Genomic DNA, 22,499 nt, shown 5'->3' on the forward strand with positions numbered 1-22,499 from the left:
AGTCCCCTCCGAGATCTAGACCATGTCGGAGAGATTACACTGATGCTGTGCCCACTGGAACTTAGGTCCCATTGAAAAGCCCGCATATGCCATCTGGCATGTGTCACTAGCAGGATGCAGGACGCCATGAGGCCCTGCAGCCTCTGAGTTGTTTTCACCGAAAGCCAGGATAGAGACTGAAACATCAGAATCATAGCATGAATATTCTTGATTCGCTTTTTGGGAGGATAGGTCCGAAACTGCACTGTGTCCAGAACAGCCCAGATTAAACGGAGCATCTGATAGGAAGTCAAGTGAGACTTTGGCATGTTTATAGTGAACCTCAATGTATGCAGGAGGTTCGCCTTAGTCTGAAGGTGGGAGACAACTTTCTGGGGCGTGTCTGCCTTCAACAGCCAGTCATCGAGATAGGGGAAGACCGAACCCCTAACCTGCACAGATGAGCTGCAACCACCGCCATCACTTTCGTGAACACCCGAGGGGTGCTGGTAAGGCCCAAAGGGATCACAGTAAATTGAAAGTGCTCGTGATCTACTAGGAATCGTAGACAGTACCCATGGGCAGGCAGGATGGGAATATGGAAACAAGCACCCTGCAAGTATAACGCTACCATCCAGTCTCCTGGGTCTAAGGCAGACAAGACTTGAGCCACAGTGATCATTTTGAACTTCTTCTTGCAGAACAGAATGAGGGCCCGAAGGTCTAGGATAGGACATAAGTCTTTGCCTTTTTTGGGCACCAGAAAGTAGCAGGAATAACAACTACAACCTACTTCTGGCACAGGGACACTCTCTATGGCACCTTTGGCGAAGAGAGCCGTGACTTTCTAGCAGAGAATTGCCAGATGATCATCTGGTAAGGGGCCGTAAGATGGAGGCATGGCCGGTGGGGATTACCCCCTTTGTATGATATGCAAAACCCACCTGTCTGTCGTGATGGTCTCCTAGTGGGGCAGGTGAATGCGAATCCTGCCACCAACTGGTATATGAGGGTGGGTACTGACTAGGAAGGTTTGGAGGCTGCACCAGGGTGGAGTGGGCAAACCTGTGTTTTCCTGTCCCATGGGCCTGCAGGATTCTGCTTCCCCGGTGGCTGTAAAAGGGACCCAACAGGAAGCCCGTTCCGTTGCCACGAAAGGGGCAAAATATGGACTGTTGGTGGTGAGGTGAAACAGAGAGGCCAAGGGATCGAGCCATAGCCCGGCACTCAAACCTCTCATGCGCTGAGTCCGCCTTGTCCCCAAAGAGACAGGTGCCATCAAAGGGCATGTCCATGAGGGTCTGTTGGACATTTCCTGGAAAAACAGATGCCCTCAACCAGGCATGGCTCCTCAAGGCCACCGTCAACGCATCTCATTTACCTGTAGAATTGGTTGTGTCCATTTCACAGGGAATGGTGAACTTAGCTGCATCTCTCCCATCAGCAAAGGCTTGGGAGATGTTAGCCCGGGTCTTCTCCAGGATCTGCGGCAGAACTTGCACGACCGTATCCCACAAGCAGTGGTTAAAGCAGCACAAAAGGCATGCAGTGCTCACCGACCGCAACGCCAGACTAGAGGAAGAAAACCTCATCTTCTTACCAAGTTCGTCTTTGATTCTCTATCCGGGGGAGTGGAAAGTAATGCACCAGATGACAATGATGCCTGGATGAAAAGGCTCTCAGGTGAGGGGTGTTGGGCCAGGAATTTAGGGTCGTTTGGAGCAGGCTGATGGGGGCGAGCAATTCTACTGTTTACAGGAGCCCATGTTCTGGGTCTGGACCAAGTACACGGAAGGACATCAATAAGGGCTTCATTGAAGGGGAGGCTCGGCGGTAGAAGCCCCAGCTTGAAGCACCTCCGTCAGGAGATTCGTCCTGACCGCTACAGTGGACAGCTCCATGTCAATGACCTCAGCCACCCTACTGACCACAACAGAATAAGAGGTTCCCTCCATCGTAGCCACGGTAGGAGGAGAATGCATGCCAGCATCTGGAGAAGTATCCAGACCATTAGCTTCACCCTATTTCTGTGCCCAGTCCAAATCAGGGTTATCTAGCTGGTATTCTAAAGGGTCCAGCGTCCCCTCCTATCCTTCCTTGTATTTGTACCCATAGTAATAAGGGTCCAAACCCAATCTGGGGTGAGAACCACATCGAAGTCAGAAGCAGCGTCGGCAGGCGCCGTTCTTTATCCGGGTCATCGTGGGTAAGAATTGGGTCAACATTGATCGTGTGCACCACCAATGTCAGAAGCACTGATGACCTAGCTGGTGTCGGGGAAGGTCGCGATGGCACGACCAGGGTCAGCAAGGATCCGGAGGGACCACTGGGGCAGAGGCCAAAGACGCTGGCGTGGAACCAAAAGGGCCCTCATATGAACCCCTAGGCCTCGAAGGTGCCACAGAAGGTTCAGAATGACCAAATATGAGGCGCATGGCCTCAAAACACATTGAGTTTGGCAAGGGTCGCCCTGGCTCACGGAAAACTGGGGAGGTGCGGAGCACAGCAAGGACACTCCTCCCACGTCGCATCGGCTGAGCGATGCGGTGAAGTTGGAAAACGCCTGGCCTTCTTTGACAACTTCTTTCTCTGACCTGAATGACACGAATATTATGATGATGAGTGGTGGTGACTCCGCGAACAGTCTCAAGACACTCCTCATGAGTGACACCATGAACGATGCAGTGTCGAGCGTCGGGCCTTCATGAGCTTTAGGGACCGCTCCCTCAAAGCCTTCGGGTGCATGGCCTGGCACTCAAAGCACAACTTCAGGTTGCACTACAAACACAAACGGACCGGATGCCGATCTGTCCCAGACATCATATGGTGACAGGCCTCGCAAGGCTTGAACCCGTTCTTCGGGGACATCATGAGGCGCCAAGGGTCAACACAAAAAACAGACAAAAGGGTCCAATACACTTACAAAATTAACAGGGTATCTCTTCTCCACATCAGCGTGTGGCACAGAAAAGAACAGACGTCACTACGCCGATTTCCTCAAGTAGCGGAACTAAAATGTTGTGGATGATTGCATGGCAAAGTAGTGGCTTATGGAAGGTAGGTATCCATACACAGACTTTTGAAAGGTTTCTCTAATGGAAGGTAAACCTCAGTCAATTTCGAAGTACTTAACTTTTGTATGATACAACAAGATACAAGTAGGAAAATACAGGTCTGGTTGAGATGGGAACTGGGGGCAGCAAACAACACTCTACAGCCTTTTCCCCTGCTTAGGTCAGACTTTAGAAGGACAACATGGTTGAGCCTTTTTTGGGCGTTTCAGGTATGAAATCACTAAGTGTCCTTTTCACCCTTGCTACGTTCTCCAGAACATATGAAGTGGAGGCTGACGCTTCTGTAACAGTAAGACTTTCAATAACAGGCAAAAGAAAGTGAAGGAAAAACACAAGACTTCATGTGGTTGTCTGATGAGGAACAAAATACGCAATGTACTTTACCCTCTGGATTTGGAGGATAAACAATTTCTAGTACCAAGAAGTTTTATGACTCACATTGTATGGATGAAAAAACTGGTTCTTATCCAGTCCGTCCAATGAAATCAGGTGATCAGAAGATGAGCTGGAATCCAAAGGCACCTAACAGTGAGCTGTAGCCTCGGAGTTCTGAGCAGTATCCACCAACTGATAGGGAGTAAGAACCGCAAGTCCTTAGGATTCACAAAACCTATTGGTCCTTGAGGTGGGCAGAAGACTTTAGTAGGAGTGTGAACCTCTGGGGCCATGTGTAGGAAGTTGGCTCTGTGTATACTATTTCAAAGTATGAAATAGTCTGCACAAATCCCAAGGTTTCCCCTTACAGGTAAGAAGGTGGCAAAATCAGATAATACTAATGCACTATTTGTGGGAGTGTGGTCGAGCAGTAGGCTTATCAGAGAGTACTCTTAAGCATTTGTTGTACACACACAGGCAATAAATGAGGAACAAAGACTTACTCCAGTCCAATAGGTTTTTATATTGAAAAATATTTTCATAGTTTATTTTAAGAACCACAGGTTCAAGATTTACAGTTAACACTTTAAATGTAAGGTACTTCACTTAGATACTTTAGGAACTTTGAACAAAAGCACTATCATATACAGTGTTTGCAAAAATGGCAATAAGCTATTTTCAAATTGGACAGGGCAAAAATCAACAGTTCCTGGGGGAGGTAAGTAAAGGTTAGATTAGGAGGAAAGTAAAACACTTTCAAGTCTCAGTTCTGGGGCATAGGCAGCCCACCGTTGGGGGGTTCAAGGCAACCCCAAAGTTACCACACCAGCAGCTCAGGGCCAGTCAGGTGCAGATGTCAAAGTGGTGCCCAAAACACATAGGTGCCTATGGAGAACAGGGGTGCTCTGGTTTCAGTCTGCCAGCAATTTAGTACCTGCGTCCTTAGGGGCAGACTGGGGGGGGGATGGAGGGGGGGAAGGGAGGGAGGATTGGGCGCACAAGTAGGCATACAAAATACACCCTCGGCAGCACAGGGCCAGCCGGGTGCAGTGTGTAAAGCAGGCGTCTGGTTTCAATGGAGGGACCTGGGGGTCACTCTAGTGGTGCAGGCAGGCACAGGGGGTGGTTCTTGGGACAGCCACCACCTGGACAAGGGAGAGGGTCACCTGGGGGTCACTCCTGCGCTGAAGTTTGGTTCCTTCAGGTCCTGGGTGCTGAGGGTGCAGTGTTGGTTCCAGGCGCCGGACCCTTGTTGGAGGTCGCGGTCAGGGGGCGCTTCTGGATTCTCTGCAGGCATCGCTGTGGGGGCTCAGGGAGGGGTCGTCTCTTGTCACTCACTGGCTCGCAGACACCGGGTAGTCCTCCCTGTAGTTTTTGTTCTCTGGATCTTGAGCCGGGGGCGTCGGGTGCAGAGTGTGAAGTCTCACACTTCCGGCGGGAAACGTGAAGTCTTTGAAAGTTGCTTCTTTGTTGCAAAGAAGTAGCTGGTTTTGAACAGGGTCGTTGTTCAAGGGAGTTTATTGGTCCTTTAATCCAGGGCAGTCCTTTGAGGCTTCAGAGGTCGCTGTTCCCTGATGGATGCGCCGCTGGTTGTAGGTTTTCAAAGTTGGAGACAGGCCGGTAGGGCTGGGGATAAAGCAGTTGTGGTCGCCAGTCTTCTCTGCAGGCTTGTAGGTCAGCGGTCCTCCTCGTTTCTTCAGGTTGCAGGAATCTAGTTTCCTAGGTTCTGGAGTGCCCCTAAATACTAAATTTAGGGGTGTGTTTAGGTCTGGGAGGGCAGTAGCTGATGGCTACTGTCCTGGAGGGTGGCTACACCCTCTTTGTGCCTCTTCCCTGTGGGGAGGAGGGCACATCCCTAATCCTATTGCCCCTAATGCCCATTGCTTCACAGCTTGTGTGCTGGTGGGGAGAAAATGACTAAGTCGACATAGGGCTCCCCTCAGAGTGCCATGCCTACCTCCCACTGCCTGTGGCATAGGTAAGTCACCCCTCTATCAGGCCTTACAGCCCTAAGGCAGGGTGCACTCTACCACAGGTGAGGGCATAAGTACTATGCCCATACAGTGGCCAAGCAAAACCTTAGACATTGTAAGTGCAGGGTAGCCATAAGAGTATATGGTCTGGGAGTTGGTCAAACATGAACTCCACAGTTCCATAATGGTAACACTGAAATCTGGGAAGTTTGGTATCAAACTTATCAGCACAATAAATGCACACTGATGCCAGTGTGCAATTTATTGTAACATACACCCAGAGGGCATCTTAGAGATGCCCCCTGAATGCCAACCAGAATTCTAGTGTAGGCAGAATAGTTTTTGCCAGCCTGCGACAGACGAGACATGTTGCTGGCCATGAACAAAGCCTGTACTGGGTGGAAGTGCTTCTCACCTCCCCCTGCAGGAACTGTTAACACCTGGAGGTGAGCCTCAAAGGCTCACCCCTTTTGTTACAGCACCACAGGGCATCCCAACTAGTGGAGATGCCCGCCCCTCCGGCCACTGCCCCTACTTTTGGCGGCAAGGCTGGAGGAGATAATGAGGAAAACAAAGAGGAGCCACCCACCAGTCAGGACAGCCCCTAAGGTGTCCTGAGCTGAGGTGACCCCTGCCTTTAGAAATCCTCCATCTTGAGTTTGGAGGATTCCCCAATAGGATTAGGGATGTGCCCTCCTCCCCACTGCAAAGAGGCACAAAGAGGGTGTAGCCACCCTCCAGGACAGTAGCCATTGGCTACTGCCCTCCCAGACCTAAACACACCACTAAATTCAGTATTTAGGGGCTCCCCAGAACCTGGGAAACTAGATTCCTGCAACCTAAACCAAGAAGGACTGCTGACCTGAAGCCCTGCAGACAAGACGGAGACGACAACTGCTTTCGACCCAGCCGTACCGGCCTGTCGCCGGACTCAAAGAAAACTGCAACAGCGACGCATCCAACAGGGACCAGCGACCTCTGAAGCCTCAGAGGACTGCCCTGAACCTAAGGACCAAGAACCTCCTGTGAACAGGAGCCCTGTTCAAAACCAGCTACTTATTTGCAACAAAGAAACAACTTCCAAAGATTGCACATTTCCTGCCAGAAGCGTGAGACACTACACTCTGCACCAGACGTCCCCAGCTCGAGATGAAGAGAACCAACACCACAGAGAGGACTCCCCGGCGACTGCAAGCCTGTGAGTAGCCAGAGACGACCCCCCTGGGCCCCCACAGTGACCCCTGCAGAGAGAATACAGAGGCTCCCTCTGACCACGACTGCCTGTAACAAGGGACCAGACGCCTGGAACCAACACTGCACGCGCAGCCCCCAGGACCTGAAGGAATCTAACCTCAGTGCAGGAGCGACTCCCAGGTGACCCTCTGCCGAGCCCACCCAGGTGGTGGCTGTCCCGAGAAGCCCCCGCTGAGCCTGCCTGCAACGCTAGAGTGACCCCCCCCCCCCGGTTCCTCCATTGATTTCAACCTAAAAACCGATGCCTGCTTTACTCACTGCACCCGGCCGCCCCTGTGCCACTGAGGGTGTACCTTGTGTGCCTTCTCGTGTCCCCCCCCGGTGCTCTACAAAACCCCGTGGTCTGCCCCCCCAGAGGACGCAGGTACTTACCTGCTGGCAGACTGGAACCGGAGCACCCCTGTTCCCCATAGACGCCTATGTGTTTTGGATACCTCTTTCCTGTGCACGTGACTAGCCCTGAGCTGCTGGTGTGGTAACTTTGGGGTTGCCTTGAAACCCCAATGGTGGGCTGCCTATGCCCCAAACTTGAGACTTGTAAGTGTCTGTCTTATCTCCAAAACTAACCTTTACTTACCTCCCCCAGGAACTGTTGATTTTTGCACTGTGTCCACTTAAAATAGCTTATTGCCATTTCTACAAAGACTGTACATGATATTGTGTTTATTCAAAGTTCCTAAAGTATCTATGTGAAGTACCTTGCATTTAAAGTGTTTGATGTAAATCTTGAACCTGTGGTTCTTAAAATAAACTAAGAAAAGCTATTTTTCAATATAAAAACCTATTGGCCTGGAGTAAGTCTTTGAGTGTGTGTTCCTCATTTATTGTCCTGTGTGTGTACAACAAATGCTTAACACTACCCTCTGATAAGCCTACTGCTCGACCACACTACTACAAAATAGAGCATTAGAATTATCTCTTTTTGCCACTATCTTACCTCTAAGGGGAACCCTTGCACTCTGTGCACACTACTTCTCAATTTGAAATAGTATATACAGAGTCAAGGTCCTACATATATGTACTCCCTTAAACATACACTGCAACCTGCCCATGAGGCTACCAAGGGCCTACCTTCGGGGTGCCTGACAAGTAGTAAAAAGGGAAGGTTTAGGCCTGGCAAGTGGGTAAGCTTGCCAAGTCGAATTGGCAGTTTAAAACTGCACACACTGACACTGTAGTGGCAGGTCCGAGCCATGGTTACAGGGCTACTAATGTGCTGCAGGCCCACTAGTAGCATTTGATTTACAGTCCCTGGGCAACTCTAGTGCACTTTACTAGGGACTTACCAGTAAATCAAATATGACACTCATGGATAAACCAAACGGTACAAGCTCTATAGGGAGCACTTGTGCACTGATTAGAAGTGGTGAAGTGCACAGACAATAAACCGTCAAAAACGGACCAGAAAAATATTGTAGGAAGGCAGCAAAACGTTTGGGGATAACCCTGCAAAAAGGGCCATTTCCAATATCACACCTGCAGGAGCTGATGGTGAGCCTCAAAGGCTGAAGCCTCTTGTTACAGTGCCATGGGGCACTCCAGCTAGTGGAGTTGTCCGCACACGGACAAAGCCCCACTTTTGGCAGCAAGGTGATCAGGAAAATTATGGAAAGCAGGGAGGAGTGACCCCCCCAAAACTCACCCCTCCCCCTGCCATCTAAAGCTAGGGCCATCCCTAGGGTGTCCAGAGCGGAGGTTGCCCCCCCCCACCCCCCTTCCTGCAGAATCATCCATCTTAGTTTGGAGAACAGAAACCAATAGGGTTAGGTTTGCGTCCCCCTCCCCAAAGGTAGTGGACACAAGAACGGGGTGTAGCCACCCTCTGGGACAGTAGCCATTGGCTACTGCCCTCTGACCCCTGTAACCCCCCTAAATCCAGGATTTAAGGGCTTACCTGAACCCAGCTCATGAGATTCAGGCTGACCTGACAAGAAAGAAGAAGGACTGCTGAGCTGAACCCCCAGCAGAGAAGACAACGACAACTGACTGCCTCAAAAAACCTGCACAAAAACAGTGAGGCATCCAGCGGGGCCAGCCACCTCGACCAAGTTATAGAAGTCTGTCCTGCACCCAAAAGGACCAAGAACTGCAGTGGACAGTGGCCCTGTCCAAGAAGGAAACATCCAGGGACTCTGGCACACCTCCAGACACGTGAGTCCTGACCACCCTGCACCAGACACCCTACGGCCGGTGACCACGTGGCCCAACCAGCTAAAGAATCATCAGGTGATTGTGAGCAAGTGCCCACCCTGGGTTGACCTTTCGACCCCCCCACAAAGATGCCTACAGAGGGAAGACCGAGGACCCCGACCCCTGAACGCGAAAGCACTGGATGAATATACCCGCACTGTGAGAGACTGGCACCTTATTGCAGTACTCCCCCACATTTTTGCCTGGTTTCCGAATGCAACTTGGACTGGAGTGCACTGGGATCCTGCTAACTAGGTTCCCGGTACCAGTGTTCTTTCCCTAAAACATTTTAAAAGTGATTGGATACATCTTTAGCTATCACTACAAGTCCCTAGTAATAAGGTACTTAGGTACCCAGGGCATGCAGTACTTTGGATAAGCCCCTGGTGGCAGTGGCACTGATTGTGACAACCTCAAGGGACATGCATCAAGATGTGCACAGCACTGTCATAGCAGACAGTCTCCTGTTGCAAACCTAAAATACAAACTCTACTTGGCACACTACCTGTGTGCCCGGTCCACCGTACACTGCATTAACTATGGGTAAGACACCCCTATAGCAGGCCTTACAGACCTTAGGCAGGTTACTCCATACTATATGTGAGGGCACAGCTGAATGAGCAGTATGTTCCCACCGTGTCCCTGGCAAACCTGGGATATAGTGAGTGAATAGAGCTGCCATTTTAATGTATGTGCTGGACACTGGCCAACACGAGATTCCCAGCAAAATAATGGCTACTCTGAACCCTGGGTTGTTTGGTATCAAACCACTCCGAATGATAAATTCAAACTGGTACCAGTACTGGATTTATAATAAAATGTACCCAGGGATCACCTTAGAGGTGTCCCCTGCAAAAGCCAACTATCCTGGCATATTTTCTGACTGGTTTCATCCAGCCTGCCACACCCACACAGTCCATATACAAACCTTGGTGGAGAGCCCAGTCTCCCTGGTTCGTAAACCAATGCCCTCCCTTGGTGGAGGAGCTAACCACCCACTCCCCCAGGAACGTGCAAAACCCCGGTAGTGAGCTTCAAAGGGCTACAGCCCCTGAAACTCGATCCTCCAGGCCTGCTGCTAGCATCTGAGGGGTTGCCACTTTGCAAAACACCCACTTTTTGAGTGAGCAAAGGTGGGAAACCACACAAAGATTAGGAGTGGCGGCCTAGCATGCACCACCTCTAAGGTGTTGTCTGCGAAGTGGACCCTCAAATTCAGTTTCCTCTATCTTGAAATGAAGGAAACTAGCCAATCAAGTTTAGGGAAGTCACCCTTCCCAAAGGAAGTGGACACTAAAGTGGGTGGAGCCACCCATAGGTAAGTGTCCCATTGGACATTACCAGGTTTCCCCTAGAACGCCCACTAAATTCTGTATTTATTGGACATCCCTAGAACAAGAAATCAGATTTCAAAATACAAAGAAGACCTGCACCAAAGAAGATCCAAAGCAAAAGAACTACAGACCTGTTGCACAAGAAAAGGCACCAAACCCTGCCTGCTGCACCCAGGACCTGCAAATTGCTGCTGTGGAGGAGCTGGACACTGGACCGAGCCCGAGAAACCCAGGTAATATCCAGGCTTAAAGAATCACCCTAGATATCCCTTTTGAGTGGAGGCACCACTCAAAAACCAAGCAAGATCCAATAAGCCAGTGAAGGTCGCTTCACTGGCTGGCCGATATGTCCACAACCGGAATTTGCAGCCGGACCCCACGACACACTAACTACCGTCCCGGACGTGACCTACAAGTGTGCCAAGATTGGTGGCACTGTGCCCTCCAGTGGCCGAGTTACGCCAATTCCCTGGGACAACCTCAAACCAGCTCCCCAAGAGCTGAAAGGATCCGGAGGAAGCTCCTGTAGAGGGACTTTAATAACACCCTGGGACCTACCACCAGAATGCTCACAGTGTCCTGTAAGCAGCCAGAGAGACTCACCTCCAAAAGGACTCAGTTGCGCACAGCTCTGGATCTCACCCCGCATCCGGCCGCTCTGCGCCCGCAACAAGGAACCAGCTGTGCTCCACTGATCCCCAAACCCTTGCGACCTCGACAGCCCAAGGGGACCCCGAGAAACCATCTTTTCCACGTGGCCCCTACAGATGGCCATGTGCCAAAAGCGTTTCCTACACTGCTCCCGCCGGAAATGGGAGCCGCAAGAGGCTCTCCGGCTGGTGCAAGGTGCCTACTGACTGCTGCGACCACCCTGCAAAAAAAAAAAAAAAAACACACAAGAGACTGGTAACTTAATTGTACGATTTTGAATGGTAACTGTACATTGATTCCAATGATGCGTAATTATGGGCAGAAAGACTAACTTTATTACAACTTTTAAAACTAATATCTAAAAAAGTATTTGAAAGATCTTGGTCTTAAAAATTTAATAAAACTGAAGTATTTTTATAAACTCTGGTCTCGAGTTATTCATTGAGTGCATGTGCTGCATGATTGGTTTTGTGAGCACAACAAATGCTTAGTACATCTCCTGGATTAGCCTAACTGCTCGACCAGCTACCTTAACAATTGTAGCATTAAGTGGTCTAATTTTTGCTCATGGAAACCAAAGTGTGGTCACCTGGACCCACTGCATAGTGTGCCTAGTTTTGCACACTGCATAGAAGGCAAGCCTCCTACAGATGCCTAAAAGACCACTGCACCCGCAGCCCCCAGAGAACCCGACCTCCAGCACAGGTACATTCCTCCCTGTCTAGCTTAGGGTTTGCTCCAGGGGACCCCCTGGTCCTCACATGCAGCATCTGAGTGACCCCGGGGTCTCCTCACAGAGATCTATTGGAAAACCAATGCCTTGTTTGCATCCTGCACCCAGCTGCCATAGTGCCACTGAGGGTGTGCGTTTGATGCCTCCTTGTGGCCCCAACAGTGCCCCTCTAACCCTCCCCCTCCTACCCCCAGGTCTGCCCACCAAAGAACAGGTACTTATCTTCTGGCATATCTGATTCAGAGTGCACCCTGTCTCCGTAGGAGCCCACTTTAAAATGGCTCAAATTTAACCTCTGCACCCGAACGGCCCAGTGTTGCTGGGAGCTTGGGGTTCACTTGAACCCCCAGCTGTGGACTTCCTAAGCCCCAGAGACTGAAACTGTTAAGTCAAGTACTTACCTCTAAAACTGTGCTTTAGTTTCTTCCCCAAGGATGTGTCCTGAAAATTGCAGTGTCAACATTTAAAATAGCTTTATTGGCATTTATTCAAAAACTGTATGCTATATGAATTCCATTCAAAGTATTATTATTGATATATATGTGAAATAATATCTATTGATGTAATTACATGCAAAGAGAATCTTGTGATTCTAGAAATAAACAAAATTTATTTTTCTATATAAAAACCTATTGGTCTGTAGTTTAGTCATTAAGTGTGTGCTTCTTCTATTGTGTCTGTGTGTAGAACAAATGCATTTGTAGTATCTACTTTAGCCTCTGTGGAACACCTGGAGTCTGTGCATGTCATTTTGATATAGTATATAAAGAATGAGCTTCCTACAAAGGGGGACTGACTGAGTTGGCGAGGTAGCATGTTCCAGGTCTGTGCTGCGATGTAGGAAAAGGATCTCCCTCTGGCTGCATTGTTACCACTTCTAGGGGTGGCAGCAAGGGCAACTTGTGCAGAGCGGAGTTACCGGTCTCTGGGTCTGAGAGACTCAGTTGGTGCACGAGTCGCTGAGTCTGAGTGGCTCTGAGTGTGCGCATGAGTACCTCAGTGAGTGTGAGTGCTTGGGGATTCTCTGAGCAGGTCTGTGTGAGTTCACGAGTGCCTCTGTGGGTGTATTACTGGGTGCATGAGTATGTGAGTATTGTAGGAAGCAGCATATATAGTGAACCAAAACGAGGTACACTGCGCAAAAAGTCAAAGCAATCAGAGGAACAAATTACATCCCAAATGCTCCATTTTTCAGTAGTGTGGTCAAGCGACTCCTACGGTAAGTGAGACACACACTGAAAGAAATCACACCAATTTATAGTAATAACATGTACTTTTATATAAAGTCTGATATTTTGATTTATTAATTTTTACAGCTTGCAAAACTTGATACAGTGCATTTTTCAGATGTGGTAAAGTTATCCTATGAAGGAAGAACTAGCACTGCATACAGGTATAGTAAAGCGGCAGTCAAGGTCCTCATGGTTCTTCCTTGGGTGCCTGCAGATGCAGGGCAGCAGCTCCTGTAATCCAAAAGAGTTCTTCTTGGTGATTTGTGAAGCACGGACAGCGCTCCCTGATTTTTGGAACCTGCAGTGGCAGGACAGGTCAGATGCTCCTCAAGGGCCAGGCGCAGCAGGCTTGGCACCACGTCAGTCGTGCTTCTTAGGTCTATGGTTTTGCAGTCTTGTTGCACACTCCTTTTGTGTCATGGAAGAAAGTCAGAGAATCTGTGTAGGAAAGTGGCCTTGTTGGCATGGTTGCCCCCCACTTTGTCTGATATTGGTGATAACTTGACAGAGCGTGATGGGATCCTGCTAACCAGGCCCCAGCACTAGTGTACTTTCCCAAAACTGTAGCATTGTGTCCACAAAACAGCACACCCTTGGTACACAGTTAAGTCCCTTGTAAAAAGTACCCACGGTACCAAGGGCCCTGTTAACTGGAAAGTCCCCAAGTGCTGCAGCATGACTTATGCCACCCTGGGGACCACTCACCTAGCACATGCACATTGCCATTGCAGCTTGTGTGCGCCGGTGCTGAGAAAAAGGCAAATTCGACATTGCACCTCTCAGTGTGCCACACCACGAACCACTGCCGATGGTATACGTAAGTCAACACTCATGCAGGCTTTACAGCCCTAAGGGAGGGTGCACTATACCATAGGTGAGGGCATACCTGCATGAACAATATGCCCCTAAGTGTCTAAGTCCATTCTTAGACATTGTAAGTCTAGTGGGGCCATATTAAGTATATGGGCTGGGAGTTTGTCATTATGAATTCCACAGATCCATAAACTAAAGTCTAGAATGTTTGGTATCAAACTTGTCAGCACAATAAACCCAAACTGATGCCAGTGCTGGTTTTATTGAAACATGCACTCAGAGGGCATCTTAGAGATGCTCCCTGTATTTACCCATTCCTTTAATGCAGGACTGACGGGTCTGCGCCAGCCTACCACGAACAGACGAGTTTCTGATTCCATGGGGTGAGAGCTTTTGTGCTCTCGTAGGCCAGAAACAAAGCAGACACTGTGTCCGTGCTTCACACCTCCACCCTGCAGGAATTCTAACACCCGGTGGTGAGCCTCAAATGATCAGGCTTCTTACCTAGAAGCAGGCCTGATTCTGAGTGCCCCCAGTCGCTATAGGTTCCCACTGTAAAACCCGGCAGCAACGTTGACCTCTGCATAAAGCCAGCCCCGTGTGGCTGGTGGAGGGTGCTTGGCACTAACTCAAACTCAGACCCATGGTATTATAACCCCCAGAGAATGGAACTGTAGGTCTGGTACTTACCGCCATAACTGTACTTTCTTTTATTCCCTACGGAACTGTTCCTGAAAATTGCAGTGTGTCAACTTTTAAAACATATTTGCTATATTCAAATAAGCCATTTATATTGCCAAATTAAAACAAATAGGTATTGATACATATTTTGGATACTTACTTGTAAATGTGCTTTCCTTGCAAATTGAATCTTGTGGTTCTAGAAATAAATGGACAAAAACAAGTTTTGGTATCTAAAAAGAATTGCCCTGAAATTAGGGCTTTGAGAGCATGCTTCATTTATTACCTGTGTGTACAAAAAATGCTTTGCACTACCCTCTGATAAGCCTAACTGCTCGACCACAGTACAACAAAACAGCATTAGTATCATATTTGTTGCCTCTAAACTCTGGTGAATCCCACAGACTATATTTCAATTTGATATAGCATATCCAGAGCCATCTTCCTACAATCTTGTATCAGTGGTTCCCCTAAATAGTCAATTTAGGGGAACCGGTATTGAGAGTGAAGGGTAGCAATCACTGGAGTACTGTAGGAATCTGGCCTGGTGTGTGCTAACTACCTATGGTATGATCACCTTATACAAGGTCCATGTATCCCTTATGAGTGAAGTGGAGTCAGTGTCAAGGAAGCCAGGCTCTCTAAAGGTAGCTGTGGATAAGTAGCCAAGGCTTATTTAGGAGACACGCAAAGCTCTCATGCAATACCACTGTAGTCATACTGCACTTACACAAATGAAAGAAGGCACTCAGTGCTACGAAAATAGAGGCTCTTTATTAGAGTAATACAAACACTAGTTAGGCAATACTCTAATTGTAGGTAAGTAAACATACTACACATGTACAGTAACAATCAGGAATAGGCTTAAAAAGCAATTGAGAACACTGAAAAACAGCAGACAAAACTCTAGACCAGGGGGAGTGGGGGTGGGGTGGTGTTGGTGTTAGGTGGATGCAGGAGTTGGTCGACGGTGGAAAGAAGACTGTCAACACTGGGGCAGGTGAAGAGTTCCTGGCTGATGCGGTCGACGTCCCATGCTGGATGAAGGATTGCAGTCAGTCTGTGGAGTGTAAAAAAAACATACAAGACCTGAAAAAGGAAAATATCGCAGTTGCTAGCAGTGGAGCTGTTGGGGTCCAGGAAGGCCAAGTGAGGAGGAGAGGGAACTAAACCCACAGGGGATGTCCGTAGCGACCCTCGGCAGTGCGGAGAGTCCAAAGAAGAAGATGCAGCCCACACAGATGACTCGCAGGCAAGGAGCACAGGAGTCACGGTGAGGCCCATGCAGGACACTTAAAAAGGAGTCCCACGTCGCTGAATAACCATGCAAAGGGCTGAGCGTCACAGGGAAGAGTGATGTGGACAGGAGCAACACAAAGACTGAAGTTCCCCTGGAGGCGGTGCCATCAAGCCTTGTCAGTTGCAAGAGACACTATGCATGGAGAAGGGAAGGTCCTACCTTCACCCAAGTTGGACAGCTGGTAGGGAGGACACAAAGGACCACCAACTGTGATGCAGGATCCACAAAATCCATAGAAGAGGAGATCCATGCAGCCGGTCATCATTGCAGCAGAATGCCTGCAGATGCACAGGAGCGACTCTTTAATTCCACGGGAAGTTTGCTTCTTAGGGCAGACTGAAGACTCGCCACCCTCATATGATGCACAGCCGGGGAAATGTTGCAGTTGCTAGAAGAAGCCAGAGAAACAATGTTGGAGAGCAGAGGCGTAGCTGTAGATGCGGACTGTAGGTCCCTGTGGAGTCCAGCTGCGGTTCGAGAGGCCAGAAGTTTCAGTAAACGATGCAGATGATTCCTGCTGGAGTCTTGCATGTCGAATCTGGGAACCCACCCATGAGGAAGACCCTAAATAGCCCTGGAAGGGGAACTGGTAACCTAACCACATGGCCACTAAGATGCCCCCAGAGGCCTCTGCCCACCCTAAGGTCAAGATGGCAGAATCAAAGGGCCATCTGGGGTGGTGATAGACAGGGGAGTGGTCATTCCCATTTCCATTGTTCAGTTCCAGGACAGAGCAGGGATTAGGAGTCCCTCAACTGGTGCAGATTGGTTTTATGAGAGGATGGCACCAATGGTGGCCATCAAAGCATACCAGTGGCTTGGCGAGGCTACCCCTGACAAGTCATTTAACACCTTTTTTATACCCAAAGTCAAAGGGTGTTGACTCCGTCACCTAACGGAAATTCTTTTGTTCTGCCTTCCTGGACTACAAGTCGGACACGTTTGATAACAAACATGCCCATGTTCAGAGTTACCCTTATGTAGCTGGCAAAGGTAGTGACCTATGTCCAGTACAAGCGTGAAATGGCATCCCCGCACTAATGAAGTCCAGGAAAATGGAGATGAGTCTGTGGGGGAATCTCTGCTCATGCAGGGGTGCCCTCCGACATCGGTACTTGCAGCAGGCCCTCTGGGCTAGGAGGCCCTGCCTTAGGAGTGACTTACAGGGACCTGGTGCAGTGATCTTCAGTGAAAGGGTGCATGCACCTTTACATGCAGGCTGCAATGCCAGCCCTGCAAACACATTTTACATAGGTCCCCATGGGTGGCATAACATGCTGCAGCCCATGGGGAACCCCTGGTGTCTCCCCGCCCTGGGCACCATATACTAGGGACTTACATGGGGGCACCAGCATGCAAATGTGGGAGGTATGAAGTCATAGCAAACAAATGTACAGGGGGAGTGCACAGTAACTTGGGTCCTGGTTAGCATACTGACAAGCAAAAAGTGGGGGTAACCATGCCACAATAAGGGTACTTTGCTACAGCTACATACCCTGGAGTCACAACACCCTGTAGATGACCACTTTCTGTGGGGAGTGGGCAACACCATGTCTAGAGGTCCTAAATTCCACCAGACACAAGTAGAATTTCCTCGGCGGTGTCCATTTCGGCTGGTCATCCTAGGGGTGTGTCCAGCCTTGAAATGCAAAATGCCTCCTACATAGCTAATGTTCCTGAATATCCAGGTGCCAGATGGGGTCTGGGGGTGGGCATCTCCCTTTCAGAGACTAGATCTGTCTCGGAATGCAGATCATGCTATGGGAAGGGGTGTCCAACACCTCACCCTGAGAAGCTTTGTGTCTGACCTCCAAAGAGCAAAGGATCTCACCCCTTGATCTCACTCTAGTCTGTTGGTGGCAAACTGGCTAGAACTGGTCAGTTAGCTCAGAAGCAGTTGTTATGTTTTCAGGAGGAAACTGTAAGGTACACTCTGGATGCGTGCATTAATAAATCCATCGCCAGGGCTTATAAAAACCTGAGAGGTTCAACATCCCTATTTTCATTAAAGACATCATGGAGCTGGGCAACTCGTATTAATCAGTGGCCAACTAAAATGGATTCCCTGTTCACCTAATATATCTAAGAAACGACAGACCTAGCAGGGGCATATCTTCTCTTGCAGATATGACCACGCATATAATAATATGCACCATGCCTTAGGGCTATAAGGCCTGCTATAGGGGTGACTTACAAATATTACATGCAATGTTTTGGGGACATGGCACACAGTCCATAATTTATGTTGCGTTTTCACTTTTAGGGGGCACCTTGTCAAGCAGTCTGCATGAGGTCAGTGCTGGGTCCCTTAGAGAAGAACAAGTTCTGCTACAGCTCTTAGCGACCCTCTGCAGTACCGAGGCACTCTAGGTAACACTTACTATGGGACTTAGAAGGGTGCTACAGAGCCTTATCACTTGGGATCAAGGGATCGGGTGTCTTGTTTTGGGGAAAGACTGGCACTGGGGACCAGCTTACCAGGAAGCCAGTGAACTTCAGTTAAAGCTGCATCAAAACTTGGCAACAAGTTGGGAGGGGGCAAGGGACGGACAGCTAAGTACAAGTGTGAGTATGACTTTTTTGTGATGTTCGTTAATTGGTTGCAATGTTACACAAGGAGGACGGGCTGGGAGTTGAGATGAATTTGTGAGTATGGCACGTGGTGCCAAAAAAATCTTGCCATTGAATGTATTATGACCGCCCATGTTAAATATAGGGCTGCTCAGTTCCAAGGCAAACAAGACTTACTTGGTTTCACCTTATCCCATTTTCTTCTACCGTCCTACTCTTCCTTTATCCTTATTTTATCCTTGCAGGTTCATTTTTTTCTCTACTTTCTCCTGGTGATTGCTTCTCTATGACCCTGTTCCCCTTCCCATTCTGCCTTTTGCTCTTTGGCCAGGTCACTGGCACACTGGTCTACATTCTAAAAGTTTTAACATCTCATTTTCAGGGATAGGGAGGTCTTTCCATTATTGTAACACGGGAGCAGCTCACTACTATTCATGGAAATAATGTGTGACACCCTCACATTTACAATATATGAGGTTCTATTTTGATGTATGTAGGAAGTTGGCTCTGAATATACTATCTCAAAGTGAGAGATAGTGTGCACAGAGTCTAAGGGTTCCCCTTAGAGGTTGATAGTGGGAAAATTAGATAATTTGAATGCTCAATTTTTTGGTGGTGTAGTTGAGCAGTAGGCTTGTCAGAGGGTAGTGTTAAACATTTGTTGTACACACACAGGCAATAAATGAGGAACACACACACTCAAAAGACTTAACCCAAGTCCAATAGTTTGCCTGCAGAACATCAGGATCCCTCGGCACCGGCGAAAAGTGAGGGCTACTTTGAGCGACCTCAAAAACTGAAGGGACCAGTGACAACTCCGGACTCTCCTGCTGAGGCGTGACAGTAGGACTCATCTCCCATGTCTTCTGGCATCGTGAAGATCGAGACCTCGATCGGCTCCGCTCCAAACGGCGCCGAGAGTCATGATGACGCTGCTTCTTATGCTTTTTGGGAGAAACATGGAAGGAATCCTTTTTATGGCCCTTCTTCTTTGCTTTGGCTAAGAAGAGCTTCGCTTCGCGCTCCTTCAGAGCTTTTGGATTCATGCTCTGACACAAAGAGCAACCTTCCACATCATGCTCTGAACTAAGGCACCAAATACAGTCCGAGTGGGGGTTGGTCACTGACATCCGACCCCCCGCATTCTCTACACAGCTTGAAACCGGACTTCTTCGGAGGCGACACTGTAACCACCGAAAATCGTTACAGTTAACAACAAGCCAGGAAGAAAAACCATTGGTGAAGGCACGGAAAAAAGGAAAACTGATGTCAGTACGCCGACAAGGACCTATTATTGGCACGTTGACGTCAGACGGAGTCACGAGGAGCCATGCCATTATGACGTACTCGTCGACGTAGACAGCTAGGAAGAAGACTTTCCGTCGGATGCTGGCGCAAGGATAAAATTCAAAAGGTGAGGAATCCACAGGTAGTTGTATCCATCAGAAATATATTTTAATTTATTTTAGAACCACAAGATTCAACTCAGGTTACTCACGTTATCGCAGTCGCCTGGGAGTCCCCTCTGCGGTATTTGTTTTCTGGAGCTCGAGGTGGGGGCATTGGATGCAGAGTGAGAAGTCTCACGCTTCTGGCGGGAAGGGAGAGTTCTTTCAAGAGTGGCTGTTCCCCGACAGATGCGTCGCTGTGCAGTTTGAGTCTGGGGACAGGCCGGTAGGGCTGGAGCCAAGTCAGTTGGTGTTTCCGTCATCTCTGCGGGGCTTTCAGGTCAGCAGAACTTATTTGTGCAGGTTGCAGGAATCTGATTTCCTGGGTTCAGGGTCGCCCCTAAATACTCAATTTAGGGGGGTGTTTAGGTCTTGGGGCAGTAGCCAATGGCTACACCCTCTTGGTGCCTCCACCCTTAGGTGATGGGGGCACATCCATATTGCTTTTGGGGGCATCTTCCAATCTCAAGATGGAGGAATTATAAAAGTTAAGAGTCACCTTAGGGGCTGTCCTGACTGGTGAGTGGCTCCTCCTTGTTTCCCTCATCATCTCCTCCAGCCTTGCTGCCTAAAGTGGGGGGAGTCCATCTCCACTAGCTGGGATGCCCTGGGGTGTTGTAACAAAAGGCATGAGCCTTTGAGGCTCCCGCCAGGTGTTACAGTTCCTGCAGGGGGAGGTGAGAAGCATATCCACCCAGTACAGTCTTTGTTCCTGGCCACAGATTGACAAATGTACTCTCCCCATGTTGCCAGAAACTAGTCTGGTTGTGTCAGACTGGCAGAAACTGGTCAGCCTAGCACTAGGAGTCGGACTGGTATTCTGGGTCCCTCTCTAAGATGCCCTCTGGGTGTATTTTAAAACAAATACCACACTGGCATCAGTGTGCATTTATTGTGCTGAGAAGTTGGATACCAAACTTCTCATATTTCAGTTTAGCCATTATGGAACTGTGGAGTTCATGCTTGTTAAACCCCCAGACCTTATACTCTTATGGCTAACCTGCAATTACAATGTCCAAGGTTTTGCTAAGACACCGTAGGGGCATAGTGCTCATGCAGCTATTCCCTCACCTGGGGCATAGTACACCCTGCCTTAGGGCTGTAAGGCCTGCTAGAGGGGTGACTTATCTATGCCATAGGCAGTGTGAGGTTGGCATGTCACCCTGAGGGGAGTGCCATGTCGACTTAGTCATTTTCTCCCAACCAGCACACACAAGCTGGCAAGCAAGTGTGTCTGTGCTGAGTGAGGGGTCTCCAGGGTGTCATACGGCATGCTGCAGCCCTTAGAGACCTTCCTTGGCAACAGGCCCTTGGTACCAGGTGTACCATTTACAATGGACATATCTGTGTGCCAGGGCCGTGCCAATTGTGGGTACCGGTTAGGGAAAGAACACCAGGCAGATCTTATCCTCCAAACCCACCCTTGCTGCCATCCACAGAATTAGGAAGAGCACATCTGAAGGCAGATGGTTTTCTTACCTTGTAGCCCAGTCAAACACGCTTCCACTCAAACTCAGACATGCAGACTCACTGAACCAGGTCACAAAGGATCTAAAGACATGGATCGCAGAGTGTGCAGCACGTCCGCAACAGCTATTTGAGCCTCCATGGGTGATAAGCCACCCTTTAAAAGCGTCTGATTGCTCAAATGACTGATGTGTGCAAAAATACCTTTATTAGGAATGAAAAACTTGCCTAACAATAGCTTTACAAGTATGTCTCAATAAAAACATAAAAGAAAATAAATGTTTTACCTAGAAGTTATTTTGAAAGATTAGCAACACATAACTCACCCACTGTTCAATATCAGTCATGTTTGGCCACTAGAAATGGCTGCCAATACTCTTTTTAGTTTTGTTAGTTCCAGAGTGATCTCCAATTAGTGAAGAATGTAACTTATTAAAAATGTGTTTTGCCAATTCTTCACCAACGATAACTTGTGCCTTCTTCCCCTTTCCTACAAAGAACACCTTTTCACCTAATTTGCCAAAAAAACATGAGAACGTTTAAAGGACGATTTCTATTTACTGCAGATGTTGCACGAGAGATACATTAAAAGCACGTAATATATATATACACACGCTAACAATCATTTAAAAAAATAAAATATAATGAAATGAATCAGACTAAACAATATTTGTTAACACATAAGTAGGTATATCAATATAATTGAAAGGATCACCAATTCATGAAGCTTCATTCAAACAAGTACAGTAAATTGTATGAATGTATAACAATTTTCTAATTCCAAAGTAATTTGAAAAATAACTTACCATCAATGGTGATTTTTTTGGAAAGTCTCCGTAATCCATGCTTCATTATTTTACTGAAATCATCAGGGTATACATTACTGCGTATATAAAATTCTGAATCTGGTTGTACTTTGTAGCATCCATTGTTCTTTACAATAACAAAATAAATATAAACTGAAGAAAATCTAAACATCGTAATAGTAAAAAAATAAAATCACATGGATGAATATACGTTAACAAAGGTAAATAATGTGTTCCTCTGATTGACAATTTGCACCCACACATTCGTTTTTTGAGAATGGATACCATAAGAATATCTCTCCACAGTAGCTGCCTCCGCTCTGGTGGGAGGAGCACATAAGCCATCAGAAGTCTGCTTCTTCGCCAAGGCATTGCACCTTTTAATAGGAAGAAAAAGATAGTTGGAGATGGTCCTCTTCTCTCATCAGCTTGCCTAATTTTCACAGCAATTAAGCAAATAAAAAGCTGATCATCCATTTAGCGTTCTTTAGTACAATGAATGACCGCTGTGGGTCAAATATATGTAAGAATGAGGAGGTAGAGAAAAAGTCGTCAGGACAATATTTAGACCAACGTGAAAGAGTGAACACTTTTGGAAAAAGAGAACCAGCTTGCCTC

The 22,499-nt window shown here is 48.2% G+C and overlaps 1 long non-coding RNA gene across 1 annotated transcript in view; it reads right to left on the reverse strand.

Moving 5' to 3' along the window:
- LOC138259509 (uncharacterized) overlaps positions 1–14,680 on the reverse strand; it is a 32,434-nt gene extending 17,754 nt beyond the window's left edge. Inside the window, exon 1 of the long non-coding RNA XR_011198749.1 lies at positions 14,450–14,680. This is a non-coding gene — a long non-coding RNA (uncharacterized lncRNA). The remainder of the gene's footprint in view (positions 1–14,449) is intronic.
- Positions 14,681–22,499: the final 7,819 nt, after the last annotated feature.

Source organism: Pleurodeles waltl, chromosome 9 (genome assembly GCF_031143425.1).
Source record: "Pleurodeles waltl isolate 20211129_DDA chromosome 9, aPleWal1.hap1.20221129, whole genome shotgun sequence".
NCBI lineage: Eukaryota > Metazoa > Chordata > Amphibia > Caudata > Salamandridae > Pleurodeles > Pleurodeles waltl.